General features: G+C 34.1%; 1 long non-coding RNA gene across 1 annotated transcript in view; it reads right to left on the minus strand.

The window, feature by feature from the left end:
* Window positions 1-635: 635 nt before the first annotated feature.
* Window positions 636-12,877, minus strand: part of LOC145681546 (uncharacterized) — a 122,097-nt gene continuing 109,855 nt past the window's right edge. The window contains exon 3 of the long non-coding RNA XR_014130808.1: window positions 636-3,149. This is a non-coding gene — a long non-coding RNA (uncharacterized LOC145681546). The remainder of the gene's footprint in view (window positions 3,150-12,877) is intronic.

A 12,877-nucleotide genomic window follows, 5' to 3' on the forward strand; every position in this document is an offset into this window, starting at 1 on the left:
ATTTGTATCAATTGCAATATGAGTGCAATCATAGATTGAATTTCATTTCCTGAAATGGTAAAACGAATACCATATTTCTCTTTCCTGTCACGGTCAGCACATATTAGTGTAAGATTAAGGATGGTGGATGGGTACCATTTGGTGTGTGAAGGTTCGTAGTTAAACCTAGAAATGAACTCAATAGATAATACATATCAGTGTCCTGGACTTGCTCAATGTTCTTTAGTTTCTTCTCATTTTGTGTTTCATTTGGTTATTTAACTTTATGATTCATCATCTTTAATCCACACAAAATAAACAAGAAAAAAATAATGAAGATTTCATTTAATTTCATTAATATCTATTACCATATTTGGATTAATTTCATTTTTTCAGGTGGTTCGGAAAAATATATTCGTAGGTAGAAATTTTTATTACTTTTAGTGATTAGTGCATTATTACAGAATATAGTTGGTTTAATTAGATTATGGTTGCTGTTATTAATTGTTCTTCGATTTTTAATATTTTGTAGCGTATATGCATCTGTATAAAGAATAGTTTTAGGCAAAGAGAAAGTAACTACTGAGCGATAAATAACGTGATACTTGAAACAATAATTATCAATGTTATTAACATAATTAGTGGAGTATATTTTATTCGAATTTGTATTCGTAACTAAGTTATTACTACAAGTAAAACAAAAGACATATTCGAACTGTAAAGGAACGCATTCACTTTGAATCTAGGACCCAAGGGAAAATCTATATGTATACCTTGTGTTTGTGCGCCAAAATCGATATATTGGACTACTTTGAATATGACAGCTACAGTAAGCCAGTTTCTCTTTGTTTATTTATGTAAAACAAAGTAATGTAGTTTTCTCGAAGCGAGCAACACGGTAAAAAGCAAATGAAGACATGCATTAGCGTGCATTAAAATTCATTTTTTTAAGCAGCAAACTGACAAATGTTTAAATTTGGTTTTCATTTAGTTTTGTTGTGTGTCGTTTTATATGGGACTGCATTCACAAAAGTGTAGCGTCTAGTACTAAGCCGTAGCTGCACATATTAAAACCGGAATAATTCATGCATGTAGTTACCACTTCTTCCTTTTACATTCATACTGAATTATGTATATGTAGTTCTTTATTCAACTGGATATATTTGAAATCCGTTTTGGAAACTAGCCACTTGAATAGACTTTTCATTTTTTTCATCGTTAGTATTCTTTGCAATGTTGAAAATAGGCTCTGATACAAAATTTACGATTGATAGCTCCGCATATAATATTCACTCAGTGTTCTTTATATTCAAAACCTGAAGCGTCTCAAACACTTTTTTCAGTGTCTCGTATCATGTTGTACAAATATGAGATATAAGTTACAAATTTGTTTATTCTGATTAGTTATAATTTCAAAGTAGTTATGATATGTTAACAAGTATTCCACATAAATACTGAATACTGCATATATTTTTCCTGAAGTTTTATCACATTATTTACAATATTATTCGGCACACAATACACGTCTGCTCCTTACTTTAATTTTATAACATACATTTTCTACGTTGAAGGACATCACAGGCAAGACAGTGCAATTTCTGAGCTTGTGACACGTTGCTAAGAATAGAGATATTAAATTATTTCTTTAAAATCTTTGAATGTAAATGAATGCCCGGTTGAACTGTAGACAATCTTAACAACACCATCCATAGTCAGTGCATAGCTCAATTCGTCCTTGTGCAAGTTCTTCCTTAGGTAGTAACACATTTCAATGCAAAGATGATGCACAGAAGCATTTTGTTGGTTTATTTCGTGGTCTGGCAGTTCTTTACGTACTCACTTCGAAAGACATTGTCAACTGTAACAAGAAACAAATATTTCCCGCATCACAATATAAATGTCTTTCTGACATAAACTCACTATATAGCAAACTAAACACGCGGTGTTCAATGACAAGGACATTTCAATAACCTAATTTGAAAGTTTCAGAAACATGGTTTTGTTAAGTGATTTTGCTACGTTAAATTCAATCCACTGCTTTGGAATTAAAGTAATCTCAATAAATTGTTTGTAATAATGCTATAGAAGAAAAGGGGAAAGCATTCAATGCTTCCAGAAACTAAAATGGAATATTTAATTTTTCTAACTGTGAAATGGGCTTACGCCTACAATTAGAGCTACTAAAATTAGGTGAATATTGCTTAAATAATTTGAACAAATATGACAGTACAAATTGTACGTCCTACCTTTCTTTTCTATAGTCATTCGATTTGTACCATTAGTCACCGGTCGGTACAATGTCATAACAGGTGAGTTTCGTTTCACAGTGTGAAACTATGGTAGACTTACAAATTACATAAATTTAATACTCAAACTTCAAGTAGTACCCATATAACTTTTGGCTGAAATAAAGGGATAATATCAAAGATGGATTGCGTTTCTTGCACACTGAATCCATATCAAAAACCTATATCTAACTATCTCTTCCTATGTTTATCTATGGGGATTAACACTAAAAACAGATGTGGTAATGATTTGTATATCTTCGGTTGTAATAAAAAGAATAAACTGAGAGATTAAAAAAATCTTGGCACTGAATCCATATAATAAATCTGCTTGTCGCTATTTCCGTTTCATCAGTTATAGGATCAGTATTGTAATCGAATAAACGTAGTTTTTCATCACTTTCTGTTTCAACGACACAAAAAAAGTCAAGACGATGTTCATTCTAGGGGCATTCAATCTGTGCCAAACACCGTTTCCTGATATTTTTTGTCGTGTTTTTTTTCTATGAAAATAAGAACTGAAGCCGGAAATAGTAGAAAAGTCTAAGCATTTCCGCTTTAAATAGAGTATTGCGGATAGTGATGGTATGTTTCCTTGAGACACCAAATCGATTGCCAGAATCCACTTGTCACTATCTTTTACCAATTTTGTTCTATGGGGATCGACGTTAGAACCCAAAATGGTTAGTTCTTTTTATCATTTCCGATTTGAATAGAGGGCCAATAGAAGATTTGGAACCTATTCTTGAAATGCTGAATCGATTTCAAAATCGGCTTTCCACTACCTCTTGCCATTTTCCCTCTAAGGAAACCAATATTGGAACAAGGATCACTGCTCGTTGTTCCTCTTTGGTGAAAACTTCTAATGAAGCGGATATGATCTATCTGCAACGAAAGGAAGACAAATGGAGGAATTAGGATAAAACCTCTATAACATCATCAGAACAACATAACTTAAAATGAGAGAGGACAGAACAATCTAACAAGAACAATGAACAATGTTCAATATGAACAATGTAAGAAGAGTTACTTCAAAATTCCGGATATTTTTTGACTTACCCTCGTAGTATTTATAATTTCTTATAATTTGTCTTATAAACAAGATTCTTCATGAAACATGGAAATACTATTTAGCAGATACATTTGTGTTATAAAGCTTCACAGATAAAACAGGAAATTCACAATATTCTTACTATTCTTATTACCTTTCCCCACTGGCTCAGTGGCTAGCCCATGTATGTTTCGTGCAACCATTCAAAACTTTGAACGCATTGGGATTGTTGAAATTCCACCTCAAATTGAAAATTCAAGTCTTATACACCCCTGGTACGGAAATAGTCGCTAATTTCCAAAACAAACAATCAATCAATGCGTATAATCCATGTCCACTTATGATAGTGCAGTTTGTATTATTCCTCTCAAGAAGAAATGTTCCAGGATGGAACAATTGTTGCAATTATTCTGCTTTATCATGAAAAGTTATATGGAAGCTCTACCAGTCTTGTACAAACCATTTTTTTTTGGTTGGACATATAATAATAATAATAATAATAATAATAATAATAATAATAATAATAATAATAATAATAATAATAATAATAATAATAATAATAATAATAATAGTTCTTAGTTACATATATTAAAATCTTTGTTGCAGCAAGCTGGCCTCTATCTTCTTCAAATTTGTCATATTTATTGGCATGACAGGGTGAATAATGTTAGTTGATGATAAACTTCTTTCATCAGTTTCTCGACATGGTAAACATATAATATGATTTCTGTCTTCTACGATAAAATACAAAGTCTCCCAAGAGGAGCTGAATGAAGTTTGCATTTGTGATTTGCCTTTTACATTAGCAGTCCGCTCCACTGAAACTACTCTACATGGTGTCACTAATATCAAAGTGGAAACACTAAAGTTACTTTATACTTAGCTCATAACAATTTTTTATGCGTGCATGAGTAAATTGATTTACTGGCTTTTCGCAAACAAACAGAATTCTGAAGGACCACTCCATAGTATAATTTGGTCTAAGTTATATTATATCTGGTAGTGTGTTGATAATTGATACCAGTCTTTGTGTAAAGTCTAGCTTTATGTTGAAGCATATGAACCACAGTTAGTCGATAGTCATGTAAGATATAGGTTTGCTAGGATTGGTTAGATATACGAACGGCATTATGCATATCGTCAAGGTCATCTTTTTGGCGCGTTTATGCTCACTAGTCTCATCGTGGAGGAAGCTTTTGTCACTGTTTGTTTGTTACACGTTTGCGTCCTTCTATCATGGCTGTCGATTCTAATGAGGACAACCTTTAGTTGTTACAACTAGGGGTAAAAGTGGAACTGAAAAGGTATGGGGACGCATAACCATCCTTCGTGCTTATCTTTGCCCACTGTATTTTCTAAGAAGTGGAAGGACGCCATAGATATAAAGGTATGTGAGGTAATGGCATTCTTCCTTACTTTTACCCCTGGTTACAACCAAATAACGTATAAACGGTAAAGAATATGAGCAAAAGTTTGAGTTTTTGAAAAGCTGTCTAACTTTAATGTATAATATACGGCAGAGGTCTGCACGGGCTGGAATTTTTACCCCGGGCCCAGCCCGGCCCATGAATTTACAATGTGAGGCCCGACCCGAGTCCGAAATATATTTTAGCATTTAGGCCGAACCCAGCCTGAGCTTGTGTCGTAGTCAAATGAGCTCGAATTACAGAAGCGTAATAACGCAAAATTGTATTTTTATTTATTGCAATTAGAGGTTTAATTTTGCAGGTGTCCAAAGTTCTCTAGAAAGAACGGTGCAATATATATCGTTGTACAGTATATTTACAAAGTTAGGCTCGAGAAATATGGTTGTATATTCAAAATTTTACGGCCTGAGCCCGTGCAGATCTCTAATATACGGACGAGTCTGCTTTAATCATTGACGAGCATAGTTGAAAATTTAGTCTGAATCGCCTGTGTGACCCAGTGCTTAACTAACTGAAATTAAGTTTACAATAGACCATGCACTTCAGCGTTACTAACGCCGTGTGCTTGTTTGTTCTGACTCACAAAGCATTCAAATAAGCCTGCATTATGTTCGAGAAACAAATTCTCATACAAAACTTTATTCTAAACCATTGTCTTTCTATGAATGTCATCAGGTATATATATATAGAAGAGTTCTTGTCGTTTTTTGGGTACATGTCAGCATTCAATGAGTCCACAGAAGCACACCATGTTAGCAAGTATTGCACTGAAGTACTCTCTTTTACGCTGTAATCTCTCTAACCATTTCGTCCAACAGATCTACCCTCATTTACTAACTAAATGCAACCAGAACAATAAAAGTAACCTCCATTTGATAAAATCTATGTTCCGTTTTAGTTGCCGAGACGTGTTTGTATTGCGAGCACTGTTACATCACTCTTTCCTCTTGGTGCGTAATGGAAACTATCCATATTTTGGAAACTCTACTGTTCCGAATAACATTTGAGACAATATCGTAGAAACTCTGGAACATTAAATTCTTTAAAAACATTCATTACTTCCTAAAAATCTTCGATTTTTTTGTTGGAAGATTATACTTCTGATAGTAACCGTACACTTGGTTTCATGTATGCGATCAATATATGTAATGTACACTCATGTCCAAAATGATTGTCGCATATCTATAACTGTCTTCTTGTAAGAATATAATTTGACAATGATTTTGCAGGGTACCTTTAATATGTGTAATCGGGAAATGTATATTTGTGGTAAATTTCATACTAAAAGAATTATAAATACGAAAATTAGAATGATTAAAACAAAATGTTGCTAAATGGACAATACAGTTTTATTTTCGTCTTATTGTTCTCATTTACTGCTCTATTGACATGGAATTTGCCACATGCATGCCATTGCCGATTACACACATACTAACATTATAAGAAATACCTGGCGAATTACTTATCAAATTATATTCCTACAACATATTTATAGGCTTGGGGAGGGGGGCTCATTCAGACGCAGAAGGGATATATATGAAGATTTTAAGACAAATTGCACTCAAATTATGCCAAATATTGTACACTCGTAAATACAATAGGGAGGCCCACAAGACCTTTGGGGGGAACCCCTCGGCCCCCCAGGATCGGCGCCCTTGCCTGCGACAATAATTTTGGACATGGGTGTACTTTCAGAATTTTCGTTCTAGATCTTATTGATATTTTTTATTATTACTATTAATTTACTTATTATTTTTACCTTTTTACTTACTAGTTTAGCTTTTCGCAGAACCTTTCTTTTAATTTTACCTCTTAATTTTGATTTTAATTTATATTATTTTATAAAGTATAAGATGGATTTTTTATCTCTTTTTTTCCTCTTGAATAATGTTATTTAATGACCGATGTTACGAACTTTTTGTTCATTGTTTCTATGACGACAATCCTTTTACGAGTTGCATTATGAAGGTCATTTGGTCTTTTCGTAATGGAGATGATCAGCCTCGTCAGTGATGCTTCTATTGACCCTATATCAATCGAAACCAATAAACCAATCAATTTAATTACCTCTGTTAATGAATGGGACATGATTCTCACTGAAAACAGACATACACTTCGAACTGATACATGAGCGATTTTCCTTTCTACTTGTTCTGATATCACTTGGATTTTTTTTTTCAGTTCAATCGATCCATCTATTCGCTACCGGCGGCCACCGTAAAATGGTTATTATTTGCATTCATTTGGTTATTAACTAAAAGTAAATACATTCGAATGAATAGAAAATATAATGACTAGTCGTTCCTCTATCACTGAGAAAGAAGATAAAAAATTAAAAGAAAGAAGGATTCAAAGCGAATCCTTTGAATCAGAATGCGACACACATCATTCAATGAAAATATGCATTACAAACGCTGTTAGTATATTCAAAAATTCTTCACTTTTAACCTTTTTTTTTTTTTTTTTTTTTTTTTTTAGGATTTTTGGTAACTTTTGTTACCATGGCGTAGTATCGTTTCTGAACGCTTATTTAGGTTCTATAACAGATATTTAAGCCTGAGTTTTTTATTGTTCCAGACAAGGATGGATCAAAGAACACCCCAGCTGGGTTTTGGAACCGGATAGTCAAATTGGGGGCGGAAAGAGTTCACTTTTTATTGTTTCCTTAAGTCATATTTCAAAAAATTTTCCCGTCTTCAGTTTTCAAAATATCAAATTGAAGCCTTCCATACGGATTGTATGTATCTTCGGGTATTTCTCGTTTTTCTTGAAATCCCTACCCAAAAAATAGGGCCGGGCCCCTAGGGGGAAAGTGTTTCGAAGAGGTGATTTTTTCAGAAAAAATTCCGGTTATTCCGATTCAGATGTATGTTATGGACATGTGAGTAGTACTATTGGAAAGGGCTTATTAAACTGAAGAATTTGACGTTTGAACCATGACCCTAGGCCTATATATGAAACAATGGGTCATCTTCAAACTTCCAAAAATTTGTTCCGACCTTATTTTCCAATCTGAACCCTAGATCCCTACCTGAACCCAGGCCCGGGCCAGAGGGGCAGAAAAATTTCGAGAAAATTTATTTTCCAAAAAAATCTTCCGATTTACCCGAGCTTCGCACAGCACATTTCACAGCATTCCATACATAACTACCCTAAATCTATTTATAATTTCAAAAATGTTGGAGGTTTTGGAAAAATAACCTTACCATTCTGTTTCTCTTCGAACGAGGATGTTGTGTATTATGTCACACGACCATGTTGTCATTTAAAGTAAACAAGTTGACTCCAAGATGGCAAACTACAACCTTAAACACGTCATAATATTTCCCCCATCGCACCAGCGTTGATCTTAATTGACTCCGGATCGACTGCATTTAGTTTCTCAAATATTTAGCCCGGTTCAGATTTTGTATTTCACTTAATGAAATTATCATCTTCCAATTACTTCCGACATTTGGACATTTTCCAATATGTAGAACGAAGAAGTTGTGGGATTTTAGTATGTCATTTAAATAATTTTTACCAATATCTATGTCAAATTTTAATTTGTTAATAATTGCAACCTAAGTTGAATAAAATTTTAAATCAGTTTGACGGTAATTTTCCGCATTTTAGAATTTAGAACTAAATATTTCTAAAAGTGTGCATTTTATGAGTAATTGTTTCTCTATTAAAATATTGTGTTAACTATGTTCTATAAAATGACACTAAGTTTATCTCTTTATGTTCAGCCATACCAAAAATATTGTTATATTTTATTGTATTGTTGGGTATTGTTCATTTGACACTTCCAGCGGCCATTTTCCAAAATGGCGGCGAAGGTCACTTGGGATTTCAGGAACTTTTAGTATGTTGTTTAAAACATTATTCCCAACATCTGTACCAATTTTCAGCTTGTTACTAATTTGTTCCTTTCTTCATTAAAATTTGAACTTCATTTACTACACTATTATTTATCTTCTTTCTTAAGTTCATGTAACATCAAACGAAATGTGAGAAAGCTTCATGTTCTCGCGCGAAATACATATCCAAACCTGTAAGTCTATTGGGACCAAGTACTTGAAAAATCCTCCCAAGTGTTTGGTGCTTATTCCAGTTCATTTAATTAGTATTTTATTTTTCAAGGTAAAATTTAATCACTTTATTCTTTGATACGCTAAATTAGATTATCGGAGCATGAAAACGAATTCTGTAACAAACCAGAGATAGGGTGGTTGTGCCAGTCTTCGACCACCCCCTAGTCGACGACCACTTTTCACCTTAAAACCATATATTAGGTTTATTTTCCGATAAAAAAGCATGCTTTTCCGTTATAATTGAATTGCAGCTTATTCTAAACCAATCACAAAGATACTGTAAAAATTTATTGCACATGCATTCGGTAATAGCCAATCAAATGTATGCCTACGGAAGACGCACTGAGTTTTCGACAACTTTAACTGTTGCCAATGGGAACTACAGCGCCCTGGTTTTCGTGATTTTCTATAGTTTTATCGCACCAGGTAAGAAATGCACATATTATTCTATTACATGGAACTGTAGAACACATTTTAGTAATTAAATTTTAGTGATAACTGTAAGGTATAAGGAATAAATCAACAAAATGTAGTAGTCGGACAATGACTTATGAAATATTCTTTGTTAACTAGTGTTCGACCACGGGGTGGTCGAGCACTGAAAAATTGTAAAAATATCAATAACGACTAATTTTCGATTCATCTGCATGAAATGAGTACCTAGTTACCAATTCTGAAGTGATAATGGAATACAAAAACATTTACTAGTGTTCGACCACTACTTTTCGTAATAAATTTGTACTGGTCGAGGATTAGCTGTTTCTTTCTCAGTGTCCGACCATGTTTTGCGTTTGTATTTTCTCACAGAATTCCTTGCTTCAGGCACTAATTCAGTGGTCAATTTACATTTGTATAATAATCTTCTGAGTCTTACCGTTAATACGTGAATACTCACCGAATGGCCGTGGCTCAGTGGTAATGGTGAAGAGGCAATCCACTGAGGGTTCGAATCTTTCTCAAGAGCAAGGGTATTTTAATTGTCCTCTATATTTCTGTGTTCGTGTCCCTGTCAGGATTGGATTACCTCCAATTGGCTCGAGGAGCATTCAGCCTTAATGTCTTGGCTGAGATGAACTTTGAAAAAATAGTAAAGCATTGGCTAAGCATTCGGAAGGTCCTCGGTTTGACCCCAGCGGTCGACCATCTTGACTAAGTTCTTTTGGGTTTTTCCAAAGTCACACCAGGCAAATGCTGGGATGGTACCTTCAAAATAGGTCCTGGCCATCTAACTTCCAACATCCTCTCCCCCACCTTATCCCGGGCGGAATCGTAGATGCCTAAAGGCCATAAAATAAACTCAAATTCAAGTAACTGAATATTCATGCAGTTTCCCAACATTTTCATGGAAAATTAACGGCACTGTTAGGGTATGACATTTAATTTGAATAATAAATTTATTATATTTGGTCTAATTCGTTTAACACTGAACTACACTATTCTCGCTTCGTCGTGGAACGCATTCAAATATTGTTAGCGGAATAGCTACTATCAGCTTACGTCTGGAATACATCTGTTTTCCTTGCATGTCCATAAGAATGTTTGTTTCTTTCAGAGATAGTGAGTCAGTAGGCCTAAGCTTAAACTGCCAGCTTCTTTAAACAAGGATCTACAAGATGCTCTAGAGGCTTCTCGGAAAGAAAAGAAAACCTAGCGCTCTATACGAAAGGCATCAGTAGTCTATGGAATTCCTCGGGTAACGCTGATAGATACATTTCATGGTCACAGTCCCAAAGAGCGAAAAATAGATCCTGACACAGAAACAAGAAGGGGGATTAGCAAACTGACTCCTTAATATGAGGAGAAGGGCTTTCTACAGAAGAAATACGATCTTCTGAACAGTGTTTAAAAAATTCTCGATTCATAAAAACGCAAAACGCCGTTCAAAGACAATCGAGCTGGTGAAACCTGGTACCACATATACTTGAGGAGACACCCACGAATCGTGTTCCGAAACTTTGAACAAGGCGCGATACGCTGTAACCGAGGGAAACATTCGCTTGTGATTTTAGGACCTTGAGAAATACTTCAAACAAACGGGACAATCTGATATTCTAAATGATTCTGAGCAAATATTTAATGCTGATGAATCCAGCTTTAAAATGTGTCAAAAATCAGGAAAGGCGTTGGGGTCCAAAGCGTGGGAAAATATGTACGAAGGGAAGGGCAACGAGAAAGAAACATTAACACTGCTTTGCACTTTTCCGCAGCAGGAGAAATTGTATCCCCGATGGTCGTATATCTGTATGTAAGACATCTTCCAAAGGACGTCATCAGTGCAGTTCAGAGATTTTCATAGGCAGGTCAGGTCAGATAGCGGCTGTATGCAAAGTGAAACACTATGAATGGATAGCAAACGGCTTCCTAAAATTGGTGAATGATCCCTCTATTAAGAAACCAGTCCTTTTGCTAATCGACGTCCACAAGACTCATTTGGCAATGGAAGTAAGCGAATTTTGTTCCAGCCATGCTATAGTACTCTACTGCCTTCCACCAAACTGTAATGCCCCACCTTCGGTTATGTCATTACATATCATAGATGCTCATTGGTTGTTAATAGTTATTTATTGTTATTATTGTTTTGAAGTTGAATTACATAGTCTGAACGTATTTTACAAAATTACTGCTTGCCAACATATTCTAGATCTGCACGAAACGAAACATTCGATTTATTGGCAACAACAACCTTATTTTCTACGCCTGAAAGCAAAATTCTTAAGAAGAAAAGAAAAAATATGCATAATTCGACTTACAACACATAATGTATTGAAGTGTAAGATGGTTAATCAAATAAACCCACTCTGGGTTCTCAAATGCTTGCTCATTATTCCGATTTTAAGATTATGTTTTGATTTTGATTTCTCCACGTCAAAATTACAAGTGAATATGATGAATTATCTGTATGTATGCTGTTTAACGTTTGTCCATAGAACATCAACATGGCTGTGACTCCTGGTTATTGCTCACAAATAGGTAGTAAAAAGTTATTGAAAGTTTTGGATGCTCATTCATGTCCAGACTTACTTATCAGCTATTAGTGGAATATGTATGAATTATATTGAAGTTTATAGAAATGAACACTGGTACATGTTAATTTGAAATCAGGGTTGAGATTGGATATTCCCATTCGTTGATGCTACGGTTGAGGTATGGTTTCATTGATAAATATAATAAAGAATAATTATAATGAAATACAAAGGTAATTTAAAATACGAGTAATAATAATAATAAGAAGAAAGATTAATGTCGAATTGTAAGTAATGGTACGAGAATGAAATAATAGATAAAATGAAATATTAAGTTATAAAATAAAGTTATAAAGAATAAAGATATATGCAACTGTATACTCACCGAAAATCCAACATAATTAATCATAACTGATTATAATATCCAAGTACTAGTATTCATTCTTATAGTCTAAATATAAATACATTCCATTGAATTCAAATGCTACAAATACAAATATGGATAAAACATGCAATAGCAGGAAGACATCAATCCACTACTATCTGTAATAACAACAGACTTACTTACTTTGGAAATATAATAAGGAAAGTACTAATCTGAAGACCGAGATACATAATCACCTCTGGAATGTCGAACTCGAGGATGAGAAAATAATATAAAATGTTATTTGATTATGTACAGATAATTTATTTATGTATGTTATAGTATATTAGTTATTACACTGTTTCATTTTTCAGTTTTGGATCTATTAATATTTTAAATGCCAATTAATACCTTGTTTACTTTTATCATTATAGTAATTAGTTAAACTACCGTCCTCCATTAATATCGATTCTTTGAGTAGAATGTTTTCCACTCCGAATCTGGAAAGCGTTATCTGTTTGTGTTAATGTTTCTGGAGCTGCTCTCCAGATGGCGACCAATATATAGTACTGCGCAGAAGGAGAAAGAGATATAAAAAGGGCTGTTTCAAAACAGCACACATATACTTCAACCCTGCGTCGTATTAGTGTTCAAATCGTTTTCGAGAGTTCTACATGGGAACTGAGTAAAATGTTACACTTGTTATTTTTGCACCACTAATTAAAAGAGTAG

This window comes from Thermobia domestica, chromosome 3 (assembly GCF_964235325.1).
Source record: "Thermobia domestica chromosome 3, izTheDome1.hap1.1, whole genome shotgun sequence".
In the NCBI taxonomy this organism is placed as follows: domain Eukaryota; kingdom Metazoa; phylum Arthropoda; class Insecta; order Zygentoma; family Lepismatidae; genus Thermobia; species Thermobia domestica.